At 35.3% G+C, this 21057-nt stretch overlaps 1 long non-coding RNA gene and 1 other non-coding gene across 2 annotated transcripts in view; both read right to left on the bottom strand.

Annotated features, from left to right (window-relative positions):
• The window catches only part of LOC139362723 (uncharacterized), a 131788-nt gene that overhangs the window by 54586 nt on the left and 56145 nt on the right, over nucleotides 1-21057 (bottom strand). The window lies entirely within an intron of this gene.
• Nucleotides 10055-10158, bottom strand: LOC112424883 (small nucleolar RNA U13). The gene has a single exon (XR_003015821.2). It is a non-coding gene; the product is annotated as a small nucleolar RNA U13 (small nucleolar RNA).

The raw sequence follows: 21057 nt of genomic DNA, 5'->3' as shown, positions 1-21057 counted from the left end.
ATTTACACCATAGAAATTAGTAAATGCTACAAATCAGGGCTCCCTTCTCTCTCCCAAGAGAACTAACTGTGAAGCATTTACCAGCAAAGTATTGGATGTAAGTATTGAAAGATAATTATCAGACTGTCCTTAGTTTTAAAGCTTCAGGCAAGCTATAGGAAGCTTTGCAGCTGGCTAGTTCCCTTTCCTTAACAAATCTGATAGAAGTTACCTCCTGGATAAGATTTTTATAGGACTGGAAAAGAGGGAAACATAAACCAATGTCTATTCTAATAAACTATGTGCTCGCGCATGTATATTTGCTAACGTGTATTTATCATAATATAGAAAAGTATTATAGGTGTTTCTCAACTTATTAACATTAATCAGTGCCCTTGCAACAGTTTTGCTTCACTAATTAGTATCCATCTTCTACATTTTCCCAATCTGTGCATGAGAAAGCTGTGTTTTTGTTTGTTTGGTTTGGTGTGGTTTGGTTTGGTTTTGTAAATGCCATGTTTACTCCTTAAATTGCTGGTGTGGGAATATGCTTAGCTAATTTTTAAAATTGTTTTAGTAAATGATGGTTAAACAGCATTTATCCTTCTCTGTAAAGATTTATGTTAAGAGAATATATTATGCAGAATTGTAATACTTTGTAAGAATCTGTCTACTCTCACAAACAAGATGACACTTAATGGGGGCTGGGCGGAAGCATCCTGAGGTAGTTGATTGTTTATCTATCATTTCCTTCAGCATTTTCTCTTCCGTTGAATAAACTAACAACATGAAGCTACAATAGATAATACAAATACTCAACAAGACCAAAGAGCCAGGTAGTGTCAGCTGTTTAACATGCCAGTAATCATAACTGTTATCCATCCTGCTAGCAGATTAAAAATAAATAAATAAGTAAAAATTAAAAATATATTGGCCTTGAGTTTACTAAACTTGAATACTTTATAATTCCTACAGTTCTCCACTTTCAGCAAACATCACAGCTGCTATGCCCATATCCTCCTGCCTATGTGCCTATGCCTTCTCTTCACACTGTACCTGCTCCTCTGGCTCTACAAATCCCACATGTCACTCCTTAAAGGACAACCAAATGATCCCCACTTCACTGGCCCAGTCTTTTCTGTGAGTGTTCCATGATTCATAACTTGGTGGTTTAGTTTGGATATTTGTCCTCACCCAAATCTTATGTTTGATTGTAATCCTCAGTGCCGGAGGTAAGGCCTGGTGGGAGGTGTTTGGATCATGGGGGTGGATCTCTCATGGCTTGGTGCTGTCTTTATGATAGTGGGTGAGTACTCAAAAGATTTACTTGCTTAAAAGTGTGTGGCATCCCCGTCCCCTACTCGCTTTCTCTCTAGTTCCCACTCCCGCCATGTGAGATGCTTGCTCCTCCCCAACCTTTCACCATGATTGTAAACTTCCTGAAGTCCTTACTCAAAACTGAGCAGATGCTGATGCCATGCTTCCTGTACAGCCTGCAGAATCGTGATCCAATTAAACCTTTTTTCTTATAAATTACCTGGCCCCAAGTATTTTAGAACTCTTAAAATAGCAATGCAAGAACAGCCTAATACTTTTGGTTACGAATTGTGCCTCCATATCTTTTTTTTTTAAATTATTATTATTATACTTTAAGTTGTAGGGTACATGTGCATAACGTGCAGGTTTGTTACATATGTATACTTGTGCCATGTTGGTGTGCTGCACCCATCAACTCATCAGCACCCATCAACTCGTCATTTACATCAGGTATAACTCCCAATGCAATCCCTCCCCCCTCCCCCCTCCCCGTGATAGGCCCCAGTGTGTGATGTTCCCCTTCCTGAGTCCAAGTGATCTCATTGTTCAGTTCCCAACTATGAGTGAGAACATGCGGTGTTTGGTTTTCTGTTCTTGTGATAGTTTGCTAAGAATGATGGTTTCCAGCTGCATCCATGTCCCTACAAAGGACACAAACTCATCCTTTTTTATGGCTGAACAACAGGTGCTGGAGAGGATGTGGAGAAATAGGAACACTTTTACACTGTTGGTGGGATTATAAACTAGTTCAACCATTATGGAAAACAGTATGGGGATTCCTCAAGGATCTAGAACTAGATGTGCCATATGACCCAGCCATCCCATTACTGGGTATATACCCAAAGGATTATAAATCATGCTGCTATAAAGACACATGCACACGTATGTTTATTGCGGCACTATTCACAATAGCAAAGTCTTGGAATCAACCCAAATGTCCATCAGTGCCCCCATATCTTTTATCCTACCCTCTGGACTCAATTAAAATTTATCATTCCTGTGATTCCCATTCCTTCAAAGACTTACGTGACAATATGGTCATTAACCAAAACATAAGAAGTCCAATGTTTCATCTGTATACTGTGGTATTAATACTTGCATTTGTAACAGAGGACTTCCTGGAATAGGCAATGATGAATTCAATACACCTATGTAAAGGCTGAGAATTTCAAATAAAATCATACAGAAGAATGTTGGAGCAATCAGGCGGTAGTGATCATTCGGTAGCACTCATTAAAATCAGATCCAAAGTGGAGGAAGTTCCCTTTAAGGAAATCCTTGGTAAACATTCAGATAGAGAATAGGGTCTTTGGTAAGATGAATTCTTACCAGTTAATACATTTGCCGCTTTATTTAAACTGCATCTGTGACCATATATTCATATATTCAGCTTTTGAACCTGGCATATGATAGAATAGAGAAACTGAAGGGTCTTGTTAGGTCACCTTACCCGGTTCCCACCCAGCATTTACATTGGACTATAACTAGAAATCTCTTAGATATTCAAATCTTATTTCTTATATAGAACACCCAGTTGATGTATATTGTACACCCAATCCCATTTTTATTTAGGAAGAATCATTAATGACATGAAGAGATTTTTTAAATATAATAAATAAATAAAAAGAACCGGTGTTCATAATTGTTATTGTGGATCATAACTACTAAAAGAGGGAGGGGCAGGCATTACCTCTTGATGGTGTGATTATAGGTTAGTAATGTTTATTCTACCGTCTTTTTAAACATGAACATGGGATGTGTGCACAAATATCATTTTTATTTTAAGAGAAAAGTTTATTTAAGATAAATTCTCAATCATGGGCTCTTTATAATCCATTTAACTATCATGCCTTACATAAATTAGTCAACTTGACTCATGCATAATGAGCTGAGCTTTATGTATTCGTGGTGTGTTGTTTATGAACTTAGGGGAACACGTGTTGCCTAAAATTTTTCCTATAAACTCATTCATATCTGACATTCTTTTAATGAAGGACTAGTTAGTGTTTTCTGTATTTAGGGCAACTAATGTCCAGTCACAGTACCACAGAGAGGCAAATAATAAATACCATATCCATACTGAAGGTCTGTTCTGAGTGCAAGAAGGAATTGGATTTTCTCTCTTTCTTCCCCAGCTCACTAAAGACAATATTGGATGCTGCAAGAAATTAAATCAACATGGAGGATTCCCATTCTCAGTGAGTTAGGTTCATCATAAGTCATGCTTCATAACCCAGACTAACAAAGAGTTAACATCCTTCTTGCAGTCTCCCCTCTCTCGATTCCCTGGGTACAGGTTTTAGTTCCAAATAACAATTTTTCTAGGGTTTTTTTTTTTCTGCCTGTGAAACTGCAGCCTTGTTATCTCCCTGGAACCCATTTCACTGTCTCTTTTTAAAAATTTTAACTATGAGTTCCATCTGCCGTCACTGAACTGGAAGGTCCTCAAAATGTAAAGCAAGTCCCACTGGCAATTGCCTTAAAGAATCATTTGCCTGATAAACAGCAAATCACAAAATGGGTGTTACCTTCTTTAAATTAACAACCAAAAATAAGTAAGTAAATAAATAAATAAAAAATAAATAAAGAGAGACAAAGTCTTGCTTAGCTCGCACAATAGGCATGTCTGAATTCCCTCTTTCTTTATCCACTGAGTAAAAGTACCTGTTGAGGGAGCCACAAGACTTCACACTGCATGGCATGGTAGCTCGAAATGCTCCTGTGGTGGGGGTTACACAGAGGGGGCACCTAGGGGAACAGTCACATTGCTGCTGCTTATTGTGAGATCTCAGAGTTCCTCCTTTAAAGCGTTTTCCCATAAAGTGTTTATAATTATAATGTTTTGCCCACCAACACATTTGATGGAAAAGGAAGTGTTCCTTCCCCCTTCTGTGAGCAAGTGGTAGGACAATTCAGATGCTTCAGATACGTACGAGACTTATCGTTTCTTGAACAATTATTTATTGAGTGCCTACTCTGCATCAGAGCCTGTGCTGGGCACTGGTTAAGTTAAAGTGTAGTGCCTAACAACAGATCTTACTGTTTGGTAGAAGAGACAGATATTAACAAATAACCATACAAAGAAATACACAACTGCAACTGTGACTAGGGCTATGAAGGAGTGGTCTATGAGATACAAGAGCCTGTAAATGAAGGATTTGTTCTATCAAGAGGTGTGAAAGCAAAAAAGAGATCCTTAATCCAAGATCTGAAGGGTAAGTAGGAGATTATTATTCTAAAATAGAGAAGTAAGATTTAAGCCAGAAGAAAAACCTCTGTACCTTGTGCAAAAACCCTTCCATAGGAGAGAGCATCCCAAGTCCTGGAAATGAGAGGACAACAATGCTGGCCAGAGCACAAAGAGTGATAGTGATGGAGGTTAGTTTTGTCATGTAGACAAATGTTAAAGGGTTTTGTTTTTGTAATTTTTATTTAGAGATAATTTTAGGCTTATAGAAGAGTTTTAACGATACTACAAAGAGTTCCCATATTCCCTTTACTTGGGCTTCCCTAACGTTGACAAATCATATCACTATGGTAGCTTTACCAAAACTAAGAAATTACTATTTGCATAATATCAATAAATAAAGTAGAGAGTTTATTCAGATTTTAACAGTTGTCCTGATCCTGAAACAGGCAGGGGACACCAGTAGAAACAAATTGTTAAAAAAAATTGTTAATCTTGCCATACCCTAATTGAAGAGGACTGGCAAATAACAGTACAAACAAGAGCCAACACCACTGACATCTCAACTGGTTCAGTTTACACTAATTTGACTGAAAAGTTAAAGTTGAGCAAACTTTCCATTCAATGAGTGCCAAAACCATTGTGTCTGAATAAGCTGCAGCCAAAGGCAGTGCTTTTAATAAAAATTTTAAACAAATGGGATGAAGATCCCAAAGCATTTATTCGAATAATTGTAACAGAAGAAAACAAAAACAAAAACAAGAACATGGCTTTACCAATACAATCCTAAAGACAATGCACAATCAAAGTAATAGCAACCAAGAGGTAGAAGTGGTCCAATCACAGCAACAGCAGACTGTTCAAGAGCAAAAGTCACAGCAATAGTTTGGGAGATGCCCAAGGCATTCTGCTTGTTGACTTTCCAAAAGGCCAAAGAAGAATAGCATCTGCTGATTCTAAGAGTATTTTGAGAAAGTTAGCCAAAGCTTTAGCTGAAAAATGCCTGGGAACGCTTCACCAGAGTCTTTCTCTACAATGACAATGTTCCTGCTCATTATTTTCATAAAATAAGGCAATTTTGTGAGAGTTTTGAGGAAAAATCATTAGCTATCACCTTCCAGTCCTGATTTGACTCCTTATAACTGCTTCTTCTTTCCTAATCTTTAAAGAAAATCCATTTTTCTTCAGCTAATAATGTCAAAAAGGTCTGCTTCGACATGGTTAGAGCCCCAGAATCCTCAGCGCTTTAGAAATGAACTAAATTGCTGATATTACCCCTTGCAAAAGTGTCTTGAATTTAATGGAGCTTATGTTGAGAAATAAAGTGTATATTTTTTATTATATTTTATCTTTTATTTCCATGTTTCCAAAAACTGTTTGAAGTCCCCTCAAAACTCTCAAAACTCAACTCTTATAAAAAACATACCGTCCAGTTAGAAAATTATCAAAGTGCATACAGAGACATTTCACCAATGTGGTTGTACAGATAGCAAACAAACTCATGAACGTATGTTCGGCATCATTATACAGGAGGAGTATGCAATGAGAAATCGCTACATACCAATCAGAATGGCTAAAATTTTTTAAAAAGTGAGAACATACTTTTAAATGTTGATGAGGATGGAGAGAAATTAGATCATTAATACATTGTCGGTGGAAATATACAATGGTATAGTCTTTTGGAAACTGCCTGAAAAACACTTTGGCAATTTCTTTAAAAAATAAACATACAGCTCCCATATGACCTGGAAATTGCAATCCTGGGCATTTTATCCCAGCGAAATAGTTATCTTTACATATAAACCTATAAACAAATGTATATAGCAGCTTTATTTGTAATAACCAAAAACTGGAAACAACTCCTATGTCCTTTAATAGGTTAATGGTTAAATAAACCACGGTACATCATATTACGAAATACTATTCAGCAATAAAAGGGTGTGAATTATTCAAACAACCACCTGGATAACTCTCCAGAAAATCACAGAGAGGGGATAAAAGTCCAATTCCAAATGGTCACATGTGTGTTGTATAATTCCATTTATATTGTATAATTCCATTTGTACAACATTATTGAAATGTCAAAATTATAAAAATAGAGAATAGGATTAGTGATTGCCAGGGTTTGAAAAAAATGTCAAGTGTGAGAGGGAAGTGAAAATAGGGAAAAATGAGGTAATAGTAGTGATGAACTGCTCTGTATCTTTACTGTCCTGGTTGTGATATTGCAGTACAGTTTTCAATATATTGCAACTGGGGGGAACCGGGTTTATGTTACACAGAATCTCTCTGTAATGTTTCTTATAAATGTATGTAAATATACATTCATCTTAAAGTAAAAATATTTTTTAAAATATATGACAATTATACAATGTTGGAAGAACAAGAGAAATATTTTGTTGTAGGATCTCTGTATTATACCTGAGGTGGTATGCATTAGTGAGGTACACCGCAAACCTTAAAGGACCTATTAAGAAAATTAAACAATGGGGTATATATATAATAAGTTAGTACAGAATATGAAATGAAGTCACAAAAGATAACCAATGACAAAGCATAAAAGCAAAAGAACAGGAACAAGGAATAGATAGAAAAAATAAAAAATGATTATGTTGGTACAACTAACACTTACAGTAACAATGTATTAATGTAAATGGTCTAAACTCACCAAAGGCTGGATAAATAATCTAGACTTCACCACAATCTATTTATAAAGCTCAACTCAAATATAAATTGGTTAATATTTATGTGTATATATAAACTCACTTTAAACATAAACATAAACTTTATAAGTAAAATTATAAAATAAATTCTATGCTAATATACATTTAAAAAAAGGCAGTATAATTTTGTTAAAATCAGCGTATAACTCAGAACAAGGAATATTACCAGTGGCAAAGGAGGTCATTTCATAATAAAGGCATTAATTCATCAGGAGGAAATAATAATTCAATGTTTATGCACCTAACAATAAACCTTTAAAATTAATAAAATAGATGTAAAAGGAGCTATAGACATGCCAAACTACATTTGGAGATTTCAACAGCTCTCTTTTAACTGACACATCACAAAAACAGACAATTAGTAAAAATAAAAACATAGGGAACAATAGTATATTAAGAAAATTGACTTAATAGAGTTTAGAATATTAAACTCATATTCTTTTTGGAACACTAACTAAAATAGATCATGATGTTGGCCATAAAACAAGTCTCAATATATTTGAGGTGATTGAAATCATGTGAAATGTGTTATCTGACTGGAAAATAATAAATTATAAATCAATAGCAGTAGGATATATAGACTATCCCAGATATATAGAAACTAAACAACATAGTTTTATATAATTTATGGGTAAAAGAAGATATCAAAAGTTAAAAATATGTTGAATGGAATAAAAATGACAACATAACATCAAACAACATGTTGGATGCAGCTAAAGTAATGCTTCTTCTATCCAGTAAAACAGTAAGACAAGTTCACAAGCACACTAATCTTCACATTAAGCACAAAATAACACCAAAGAAATTGAAAGCAGTGGTGCACTGAAAGTATTCATAATGACAATGAAACCTGAAAACAGCTCAACACTTGCCTAGATTAACTTAACTTTCCACACTGAAAGTCTATCAGAAGAAGCAGCATGCACATCTCAGGCATAAATACTCATTATTTTAGTTCTCAGTTCTACTGTATGCTCAATATTCAATGAAAAGTTATGAGACACCCAAAAATGTAGACAGAAAACAATACATAGTCAAGGGGCAAAATAATCAGCACAACCAGACTCAGAGATAATTGAGATGTTGGAATTTCAGAGAGGTATTTAAAAATAACTACGAGTAATGTGTTCAAGTCTCTAGTAGAAGAAACTGACAACATGTAATATTATGTGGGAAATTACAACCAAAATGGAAACCATAAAAAAATTTAAAATGCTGTAAATGAAAAACATGCTAGCAGAGATGAAGACTCACTTTGACAGACTTGGTAGCTAACTCAAAGTAACTCAGGAAAGAATCTGTGAATATGCAGATTCGTTAACAGAAATTACTCAAACTTAAGCCAAGGGGAAAAAAAAGTACAAAACAAAAACAGAGCATCCCGTGTTGTTGGACAATATCAAAAATTTTAACATACATGTTATCCATCCAAAAATAAAATGAAAAAAGAGTGATGTAGAACAATATCTGAAGACATAGTGGTTGACAATTATTTTAAAAATTACAAAATACCTCAAACTACAGATATAAGAGATTTTGGGAACTTCAAGCAGGATAAATAATGAATGAAATAAAACACACATACACACTTAAACATATCATATTCCAGTAGCTCCAAACCAAAAGATAAAGAGAATATGTTGAAGGCACTCAGAGGGTAAAATGGTAGAAGATGTACACAGGAAGAAAAGGGAGAATTCCAGCAGACTTCTTGTCAAAAATTATACAAGTCCTAAGTAAAAGGATCACCATGACTAAAGCACTGAAAGTAAAATACTGCGAGCCCCAAATTTTATGCACAGTGAATATACCTTTAATAAATGCAAAAGAAATTGGGATAACTTTAGACAAACAAAAATTGATAATTCATCGTCAGCAGACCTGCACTACAAGAAACACTTTTAAAAATGGCCTCAGGAAGACCAGAATATATCAGAAAAAATTTAGATCTGTCCGCAAACTAACAGAGGAACAGAAAACCAAACACCACATGTTCTCATTCGTAAGTGGGAGTTGAGCAATGAGAACACATGGACACAGAGAGGGGAACAACACACACCAGGTCCTGGTAGGGGTTGACAGGGTGAGGGGAGGGAACTTAGAGGGGGGGTCAATAGATGCAGCAAACCACCATGGCACATGTATACCTATTTTAAAAACCTGGACGTTCTGTACATGTATCCTGCTTTTCTTTTTTTTAGAAGAAATAAAGAAAAAAAATCAGCATGATAAAAAAAATGTAGATCTGTACAAAGAAATAAAAATTTCTGGAAATGATTAGTTATAAATGTAAATATAAAAGATGTTCTAAAATGCATTAATTGCTGTAAAATATATTTTATCTAATTGTTTATTTTATATATAATATATATTTTAATTGTTTTTAGAGACAGTGTCTCACTCTGGTGCCCAGGCTGAAGTGCAGTGGCATGATCACAGCTCACTGCAGCTTTGAACTCCCAGTCTCAAGCAATCTTCCTGCCTCCCGAGTAGCTGAGTCTACAGGAATGCACCAGAATACCTGACTAATTTTGTTTTTAATTTTTTTCTCTTTTGTAGAGACAGAATCTTGCTTTGTTGCCCAGTCTGGTCTTGAACTCCTGGGCTCAAATGAGCCTCCTGCCTTGGCCTCCAAAAGTGCTGGCATTGCAGGTGTGAGCCCCCACACCTGGCCTATAAAAGAAATTTTACTGCCTAACATGTAAAAAAGTTACTTACATGTATTTTAAGTTTATAAGTATGTAAAAATAGCATAGATGACAAAAATAGCACAAAAATAGGAGAGAGAATTCTACCATGATTTGTAAAATTCTGGGTTTTTTCTTTTCTCTTTTTAAAAATTTTCTCATATCAAATGGGTAATGTACTAATGTCATAATAAGATGTAAGAAAGGCACATCTCACATATGAGTTAAAAAACTCAGTCATCACATGTATAAGCTGCAAAATGATCTGTAACAATCTTATACTACATGCAAAACCATATAATATTCAAATCAATATTAAAATTAATTAAAGATGCATATTGTAAACTTTAGGGTAAAAATTAAATTTTTAAAGAGGCATGAATAATAACCTAGAAACGGAGATTAAATAAACTCTTATGATACAAAATTACTCCAAATGCTATCAGGAAGAAAGAGAAATAAAGCAACAAGAAACAGAACATATAGTATGTTTATGGGAATCTAAAATTGGTTCAACATTTGAAAATTATTCAATGTAATTTACCAAATCAACATAAATAGAAAGAAAAGTTTGATCATCTCAGTAGATGGAAGGAAAACATTTAACAGCTTTCGACATTCATCAAAGTTAAAATGTCAGCAAAGCTGGAAGAGAACTTTCTCAACTTGTGAAATGTATATGCCAACAACAACAACAACAACAAAAGCAAGTAAAATTATATAAACAGTGAAAGACTGAATGCATTTCCCCCAAAATCAAGAACAAAGCATGCGTATGTACTCTCACCACTTTTACTCACTATCATACTAAAAACTCTAGCCAATGCAATTAGAGCAGAAAAATAAATTAAAAACTTGCATATTTAAAATGAAAAACTAAACTTTTACTTGAAGATCAATGATTGTGTAGAAAATCTCTGATATTCTACATTGAAACACTGTTAGAACTAATGAGTTCAAGGCCATGGGATATAAGATCGGTATGCAAGATAATCTGTTATTTTTACACATACTATTATTAGAAATTAAAATTGAAATAAAATTGTTTTAATAGTAAAAAAGAAGAAACAGTTATGAATCAACAAAATCTGTATGATCTGTATATGGAAAGCTAAATATTATTGATTAAAACACTCAAAAGAGACTTAAATAAATGGTGAAAGAAAAAAGTCAAACCAAGACTATTTGTCCATAATTCCACATTTTGTAAATTCTAGAGAGTGAAACTATTTTTCAGTGACAGAAAGCAGACCAATGATCGCCTAGGGATGGAGTTAAAGATTGGGATAGATTAAGGAGGGTGGAAGGAAACTTTAGAGAGTAATGAAAACGTTATTTGATTGTGATGGTGGTGTCACAAGTGTAAACAAATGTCAAAATTAAATAAATTGTATACTTTGATTATGTACAATGTAGTTCATTATACGTCACGTATCCTTCTATAATCTCATGAAAAAAGAAAAGCTGTGTTTCTATATAGGTCAATTTGTAAATAAAAACTATATTGGTTGTTTCTTAGCCAGAAACTCTTGTAAATGGTATGTTTGTTAGTGAACTTTGAAATTCAGCCCAAACATTCAAATTTATGAAAAAATTTTGATCCTACTGTATGTAAAATTCAAAGGTCAAATACCAATGAAAGAAAGATGTAATTAAATGAAAAAAAATGTGATTTGAGAAAAGGTCAGTCCATGGGACATTATTTTGCTGATGTAAAGATGCTATAAGAATAATAGGTCTTCTTCTAGTTTGTGCTTGTAAACTAAATTTGCCGAAAACCTAATACTCAGTTGTAGCTGATTTAGAAATATAGAAAGGCACTTCTCTTTGATTTTCTTTATCTTACAGTGTAGGTCCCTCTGCCTGGAGCAACAGTGTTTAGCCCTGGCTATACCTTAGCACAGACAATGATACCTTTAAAAATAAAAATTTCAAAGGTGCACCCACAGAGGTTCTGAATTAGTAGGACTGGCATCCAGCTCAGCTATCTGGAGGTTTAAAGTACTCTCTTGGAGGTGATAATGCCCCATCATGGTTGACAACCATTGTCCTTGAGAGAGCAAGGATCGAAAGTCAAGTTAGCATGTGATTGTCATCCAAAGACAGCCATCCATATTGGAGTCTTCAAGGCACCCTAGAAAAGTTTTGACTCTACCTGAAGAGATGCAAGCTACTCAAATATGGATGGAGAGCTTGGAATATAAAAATAACGACAAACATTTAAAGACTGGGAAAATCGTGAAGTATTTTACTTTGACATACTTAATGTATTTCAATTTTTATGTAATTATTTCATCGCAATGTTTATGCTTTGATATTTATTAGAGATATTAAAGAGATTTTTGAAATAACCAAGTAGAATGATCTCTATCTGTTTCTCTCTCGCTCTCTCTGACCTTCTCTCTCTCATCACTTCCTTACCCCATTCTCCACACTCCTGTTTCTCACTCAATGAACACATCAACAGGAAGTGTGGTCACACAATCCATGAGGTCAATACAAAAGCATCAGAGTTAACCTGTTGATATTGAATAACGATTTCAGCCAGGTGAATAAGAGGAGACAATGCTGTCTTTTTAAAAGTAGTTTTATCTTTCATTATTATAAATAAGAATATATATATTCACTGGAATAAATGCAGCAAATAATTATTGATTTCTTATAATTGCTGTATACTTTCATTATTATACTTTCCTGAAAGTAAGTATAATAAAAAAAGAAAGAATTCCCCACCATGCCACTACAAAATGATAGGCTCAGTCACCATTTTGGTAGATACATTTTTTCAGATAGTTTTCCATGTAATTTTGAAAACACATATGCAGTAGATTAAAAAAATACTGGCAAGTATACACATTATTTATTTTTCCCTTTTTTGTGCAGTAATATTTCTTTTTAAATATTTTACTGCCATTTTAAATTTGTTTATTTTACTGTGTGCCTTGGTTATCCTGGGTCAATTATTATTTTTCACTTACTTTATGATTATTACTGAGGATACTTTTATTGTGTAGAGCAAGAACATTAAAAATGGCCCACTCCTGATGTTAAATATGTCACTAATATACAATGTATTCTCATTGGGCTACTTCTGCTCAAAATTATATTCATAATATCTTATAATGCTGGTGTTGTATGTGCCATTTCATTCTGTTGTTAAGTAGGAGTTCATTGTTGAATCAACCACGTTTTTATTCTATACTTAACATTTTGATAACTATTTCTGAAGAGGAAGGTGGAAGAAGAGTCTTTACTACCTATTGTGCACTTGTTTGCCAAACATTGTGTTTAGCAGTTTATATGCATTATTCAGTTCTCCCCACAAGGAACCTACGAAAGAGACCCTATTGTTAGCCCATATTTTAAAATAAAGTAACTGAGGCACAGAACACATAAAAGATTCATTGCTAAAAGTGACTTATCCTGGATATAAACATATACTGCACTAGTTCAGTGTCCCAAAGCGTGACAACCATAAAATATTCCCTCTTTAGTAGTCTTCAAAAGTGTGTGAAATTGTTTGCCTCTACATTGACCACCACTGCAGTAATAAATGATTAAATTTCCAACCACCAGGTTTGTAAAATCAAACCTTACATTAATAGCAAAAGTCATAATTCCAATCTGTACAATGAAGCTCCATTTTGAGCATACAATTTCTGTAGTACTTTAGCCTTTTTCCTTTATTCTGTTTTTCTTTTCTGTAGGGTATTAAACAATTTCTACAAGTTTATTCTTCTTTAAAATTCCAGAGGCAGGGGACTCCACAGTTAGTTCAATACTGATATCTAAACTAGGGTTGCCAGATTTAGTAAATAAAAATAGAATGATGTCCAGTTAAATTTGACTTTTAGACAAACAACAAAGAATTTTTTAGGATGTGTATTCCTTATGAAACAGTTGGGAAAACAAATACTAGAAGTATTATTTGCTTTCCATCTTAAATTCAAATGTAATTGAGTGTCCTGTATTTTATCTGGCAAGCCTAATCTAAACTAAAGCAATATAGTTTTAGAGACTCTCCCACTGATGAAAGATAATCTTGTGTGTCCCAAGCAAATAAAAACATAAGACATTATCTCAAATATTGCTTACTGTGTTTGTTTGTATAAAAAGAACATCTAAAATGTACAATTAAAAATGTTTACTTCCATCCTCTAGAAATCGTTCTTATTAATCCCTCTTCCAAATACGCTGAGAAGAGAAAACAAACTAAAAACCAAAACAAAAAAATAAGGCACCAATCATAGAATGCATAAGGTACCCTAAAGTAAACAGGGTCCATATTTCCTCCAAGGAAGGGTGCCTTATGGAAGTAAGGACTCTATAAACATGGGCCAAACTTAAGAATAGTTAAGTAGAACCCCTCTTCTCCCACCTCTGTCCCATCTGCCTTTTTCCACCATATTGCAATCTTGAATTAATACTGGAGACAGTAGCTATGAAAAGCCAATAGAATTACTTGCAAGTGGCTATCATGAACTACCCAGAATAAAGAGTTCTTTTTGTAAGCATAAAACTAGTAAAGATATTAAGAGAAAGCAATTTCAGACTGTCTTCCTTTTCAGCTAAAAGTTAGACAAGGACACGAAGAGTGGTTAGCTCCCTTCTGACACTCACACTGAACCCCTGCCCTTCAGAATGATGAGAATGCTCTGCTGGATGGCAAGTTATTCAGCGTTGGCATGCCACTTGATGCAGTCTATTTAAAACGTTTTTAGGAGCTTGGGTTTTCCCTTCCCTATAATTTAGAAGGCAGAACAGAGAGGCAGTTTGCTCTTAAAACAATGCAATTGTGAACTCCTGAGCCATTGTCAGACTGACTTGTTTTCCATGGAAAGTAACTCCCTTGATGTATGCCGGAGATCTGTACCCCCAGATTAATGAGAGAAGGCTCACATAACTTGTGCTTAGTTCTGGAACTTTAAAAAGAGTGAAGTGATTGTAATGGAAAGAATAAAGGAAGGGACCTAAGTGGCAGCAGAAGACTTGGGTCTGGTTCCCTTTTTTCAATCTTGCTACACACTAGGGTGTGGCCTTTGGTAAATTACCACCTTGGAACTACAGTGTCTTCTTCCTTAAAATACTGAGGTTTGACTACATTATTGTAAAGATCCTTTTGAAACTAGAAGTCTATGGCATTTTACATTAGCTTTTGATTTCCCTCGGGATTCTTGTGTTTTGTTCAATTCTTCCAGCTCTGCCACTGCTTGAGCAATCATCATAAATCACAGGGCTCACTCGCTCTCTAACAACTCTTTTAGAAATCTTTATGAAACAAGTCAGCCTAAGAAATATCAAGGACTGCTGCCTTCAAGGGCTTCTGGGAAGTAAGGTATGGATGTATAATTCTTAAAAGACAAAAATAAAAACAACCATCAAAGTACTGAAGAATAAGGGAAAAAAGAAAGAAAGAGGAAACATATCAGAGGGAAATATTTAGATTTTTTAAAAGGATGAATATGAGAAAAATATAGAGGAGCATTATATCAGGACAGGGTTAGAACAAGACACTGTTTTCAAAGAGGGGTAAAGATGTTTCAGGAAAAGAGTGGAAGAGATTGCACCCACAGGAAGAAATAAGTTCAGGCATTCACTCTTCTAGTGAACAGAAGGGCTATATAGTTTCTCTAAATATTACTTAGCAATAAGTAAAGCAGATACAGTCACATATACAACTACCGATTTCCATCCTTGGGTTGTTGGTCTATATGACAGAAAAGGGTCAGGAAGGCAAGGTAATGAATGGGGAGGAGTGATTGGGCAGTGGTTCATATTATGGAATGGAAGAAATTAGTCATGTGGGAGTTGGGATGCAGAGGAAATGATGGGGAAGAAGAGCAGTGATGTGTGTCTGTATTCCCTGGGAAGACTGAGAAATGGCAACCTAATCAGGAACTCTTGACAGTGTTGGAGAGAGCTCAGGATGTTGAACACCTGAAACAAGGAAATCTTTCTGAGTTATTTTCATACTTTCCATTGAAAGAACAGAAAGAATATCCAATTTGAAAGACACTACTGTTAGATTTCATAGATTTATTTTTCTATTGGACAGCTAATAGGTAGCTGCTTCTTCAAGCTGTATAGAGAAATAGCTTTAGTCTGAGGTGCAGAGACAGCAAACACCATGATACAAAGTCCTTTCCTGAAAGAGATGCAAGCTTCGTCTGGTCATAAGAAGGATACAGATTATGTTTTCCCTCCTCCTCTTGCTACCCAGTAAGTCTATTTGTTTTATTTTTTATTCTCCTGAGAGCAAGAAAACATGTTGTGAATTTAAAATATGTATACACAAAATAGGAGCCCAAGGAAGTGGATGATTTAAGAGTGGAGAATAAAACAGGCAGTGGAATAAAATAATGAAGAAGGTCATTGTTTTCTAAGCAGTTCTGTCTCACAAATCAGTGTATAGGAGATGAATACTCCTAACTCCATGAACTTTTTACAGCTTACCTCCTTCCATAGCCCATCACGTGAACAGACATAGTGTCCACTCCTGCCTTGACAAACACCATGTCAGATTGGAGAAAGACTGTCCCAAGCTAAGCCAGTCCTCTCAACCCCGTAATTCACATGTATCTCCACTTATAATTATCCCTCACTTCTCTTTAACTTTTCAGAATTGACAGCTAGACAGTCTCACAGAAAGTCAAGCTGCATGCACTTATTAAATTCCTACTTTGTGCAAGATCTGTGTAAAAAAATTCTGAGGAAAGGAAGCTGGAAAACATTGGCACTAATCTCTCATTCTAGCTTTAAATAAAGGCAAACATCTACCAAACCTAATTCATAGCAAAATATATAAAGAAAACTCAGAAAGGGAATCAAAGAAGTGTTGAAAATGGAAAAAAGGAAAATGTACAACCTAGAAACAGCCAAGAGGTAAATAAATAAATTCAATTTATGTACATATACAGGAACACATTATAATAATTTAGCATTTGCATCTATCAGATAGGTAAAAATTCAAAACATGTAAACTGGGAGGATAAGGCAAAATAAATCCTTTTATGTACTGTTGGCTTTGAATGCCAGGCTTCATCTGATGGGCAATCACTGACAACTTCAGGATAGCAGACTTACATTGCCTAACTGATGCTTTAAAAATACAATATGGAAGTGATATGAAGGAAGAGGGGACTAAAAGAAGGGAGGGCTTATTTGGAGGTCTTGTCAATAGATAAATGTTAGATAAAAATAACTTTCATTGACTATTGGCCATGGATTTAGAGAAAAAGAGAAATCTAGGACCTGGTGTTAGAATAGAAAATGGAGTCCTGGAATTAAATGATGTAACTTTATTCCTAGTATTTCAGTTTGGGGAATAAAAAGTGTTAAACGGAAATCTGAAATGTTACTCTAGAACTCTGTTGTGGAAAGTTTTAAATTTAAGTTCTGGGTAATGTTTATTAGTGTCTTGGTCGCTGATTTTTAAACTACAGGAAACACATTTAAAACCCTATATTCTTGCTTATACATTGAAATAGAATGATCTGCCCAACATTAGCCAACATAAATACTCTTCATAAAGATGAGAACCATAAAGTATGCATGTACCATATGGGAAGAATTAAAGGAAGCTCTCTCTATTCTCCATGCTTACATTGTACAAGTTTGGTTCTAAAAGTAAAACAATACTAGAGGTTTAAATGTTGCCTATTTTATGATATAGACTTCCTTTGCTAAAAAAAAATGTTTTATTCTGGTATATGCTTTCTAATTTACAAAACCCTTCTAAATACATCGACCCCCTTGAATATAGCTAACAATGTGAGCTAGGAATGCTGAGTATCCAATATTGTTTCCGATAAGGGAACTTTAACTGAGAGAGCCTATGTTGTATTTACCCAAAACCATGAGGCTGGTCAGTGGTGGAGCTGGATTAAGTGCCCAGGTCTCTTTCAATGTCCTTACATGGATAGCAATAGGCCCTGAGATGCAATGATTACCAAAGAGTAGTCCCTCGTAGATCCTTTCATAAACATCAAGATAAATGTAAATGTTTTATGGAAACAAATTCTTTTATTATTGTATTATAAGGTCTATAACGTAACTAGCTATATATCAGTAGCATAGCTGTTACATGTGTCCATCTCTGCAGATTCGGATGATCACCCGGAAGATCTATTTCTCTCTCTAGTGTGCCCAGCAAGGACGGCGTCTAGTAGTTATGACTGCTCTCCTAGTCTGTAATAGCAGGCATAAGTCTCATCGTTCTCCCATGTCTTCTTTCATTTATCTATAGCTCAATATCATTTTTTTTCCTCCAAGGAAGAGTGTTACTTTTCTCTCTTCGGATGTATATCATGTAACAATATCTGGAACTCTCAACCATGGCTGTTTTTCCTATTGTAACTATCTGGAAAAATTAACAATGAAGGCTTGCCACATTAGGAGCATTCTCTTTGCACATCCTGAGGTTTGATGCAGCCTATGTGACAGTTCACATTCCACTGAAGGGTCTCTGGATGTTTCTTGAACACTTCAAGAGGAATTGTCACTTTGAAAATGATCCTGAATCTTGTGTTTGAGTATAGGGAGTGGTGAGGTGTAGGTGGAACATCCTGCAATACATATACTCTTTAGCATTTGCATTAGTTTGGATCTTCTGAGAAGCAAATGCTGATGTAGGTTTAAATGACCATGCTAGATTTACCAGGGGAAGGAGGAGAAGACAAGGAAATCTTTTAGACAGGCATGTGGATGTAACATTTTTGGAAGGTAAGAAGCAAGGGAATTGGGTAAAAAATATCTTGGCTGTATCACAATTCCAAGAAAGGTTTTGCCAGGTTAGTACAAAGCCTTTTAGCCAATGCCACTAGCTGGAGCAGTCCCACATTTCACTAGCATGGGCCTGTCTTGGTACCTCTGCTATTCATCAGGAGCGGTCTTACAGGAAAAAATAGACTTTATGGATGTAGGGGATAGTAGCCAGGGTCACCAATCAACTGTGTGCACCACAGAAAGGAACCTGAGAAGTGCATTTTTATGGCTACTGAAAATTGGTGTTATTCATTTCCCTGAAAAATATTGTTCTAAAAAATATTTGGTGTCTTAATATCATTAGTTATTCTCAGTCTGACTGGATGACATTGAAGTGAACCAAACACTCCCTTTACTGTGCTTTATTGTTAACAATTTAACTAGAATTATTGTGCGGGTCTTGGTTAAACTTACTTTTTGTTTTTTTGTGTGTTTGTACGTGGATACGTAAAGATAGATCTCTAAATAAATATAACACATACCCTTATATTTAAATATTTACTGCATATGCTCTATTAAAATTCAGACTTTGTATAAGAACATTCTACTAACAAGTCATATTGACATCTCTATAGAAGCAGGACTAATTGGTGGCTCATAGAGGGAAGACTTCCTGAGATCAATAGCGTAATGATTACTATTTCCTGTAGTGTTTGTTAAGAACTTTACCAATGAATTTAAAAGCAATCGATTCTTCTTATTTAATTTTCTACTTGTTTCAAAACTGCAAAGAAATTTCTGAGTCATACTCAAAAAGGGATGCCTGGTCACTTACACAAGCAAATCTAGCTTTAAGTAAAGCTTGAGCAAGTGGTATGTGTAAATATTTAAGTGTGTATCTGTAAATATTCATACTTATATTAAAATACAATTTAGTCATTAGTAGCTGGGTTTCTTCTTAATAAAAGAATGCAAATGAACGTGGCACATAAATGCAGAAGAAGACCTGATTTTGATAGTTCTGTCGTAACATATGCCCTTAGGTGTGCCACTTTAACCTTTCCAATCTTCAAATTCTTCGTTTAGAAAATAGAGACAATTGCTCACATATCTTCTTTATATATTTTTCAGAAGGGTCAAATGAGCTGTGAGATCAAATTGGAGTGACTCTGGATGTCTATGTGAAAACATTAAAAACTGAAAATTATGTATGCAAGATAAATTATCCACACAGATTATTCATGGTGTGGCAGTATTCCCTCTTCAGAGAAGTTCAACAAATCTCCTGAAAGCTGTTCTGTATTGTTTTCCAGTGAAAACATATAGAATTCATCCGTGTCCATACTTTCACCTCTGGGAGAAGAGATGCCTGACTTCTTATTCAATTATTTGTTCAACAAATTTTAACTAAGCATCTCTTAGACAATGGCATATGCAACAATGAATGAGACTGGATCAGTTAGATGAAGGACCTGTTCTCATGAAGTTTACATTCCATGTAAGTCTTAGCTCATGTCTTAGATTGTATTCCCAGGAAAACATACTCTGAGATGAAGATTTGTGTACAGGAAGATTTGTTAATCATCAATACATGGAAGGGAGGGAGGGACGGAGCAAGGGAAGCAAGTTTGGGCAGAGGAAAAGATTAAGCTGAGATTTAACTGAAATGAGGGCCTCAGCAAGCCCTAGGGGCAGCCAGGACAGGCCTCCACACTGACCTGATATTCAATGTAGGCTGCAGCTTCCATCAGCCAAGGGCTATTTCAAGTGGAGTGGGTTTATAAGATGTGATCTGTGAGTATGAATGCTCCCATGGCTCAGGGAATGAGTGTCTAGGTCATGAAGGGCTATCTGTGTGGGGCATAATAGTATGACAAATAAACATACGCTGTGCCAGATGGTGACTGGTGCCATGGAGAACCATACCGAGAGGCGACCTGAGATAATTGAAGGATTTGCACACGCAGAGGGAAATGAGAAGGATCCGTGAAGGCCCTGAGGCAGAATGTGGTTCCTTTGTGTGTTTGAAGAACAGCATGGGATCACCAAGACTTCAGTGGTATAAACAGAATGAAGATTTATAAGAGGTGAGGTCAGAGAACTGGTATGGAGGGAGAGGGGCATCAGGTAGAGGCATATACCCACCAAATATTGACCAGCTTCCTAGTATGGCCAGGCCCTGAAGAACAAACTGTTGGTAAGCCAGAGTGACCAGGCTCCTGATCCCTGGAGTTTAATTATAGTAGGGGTGGGGGCATGAGGTGGTTGATAGTAAATAAAAATGTGAAAGATTATTTTCAATGGTGGTCCACACTAAAAAGGGCATTTATTTTAAAATGTGTTAGAAATGAATGAGGTAGAGAGGTATCTTTAGGTTGAATGCTCCAGAAGGAATCTTTGGAAAGGCAATATTAGAACTGAGACCTGAACCCATAAGGGTGATATCAGAGTCTATATGTAA

The sequence above is a fragment of the Macaca nemestrina genome, chromosome 4, assembly GCF_043159975.1.
Source record: "Macaca nemestrina isolate mMacNem1 chromosome 4, mMacNem.hap1, whole genome shotgun sequence".
NCBI lineage: Eukaryota > Metazoa > Chordata > Mammalia > Primates > Cercopithecidae > Macaca > Macaca nemestrina.
This window is presented reverse-complemented; position numbering and strand designations above follow the sequence as displayed.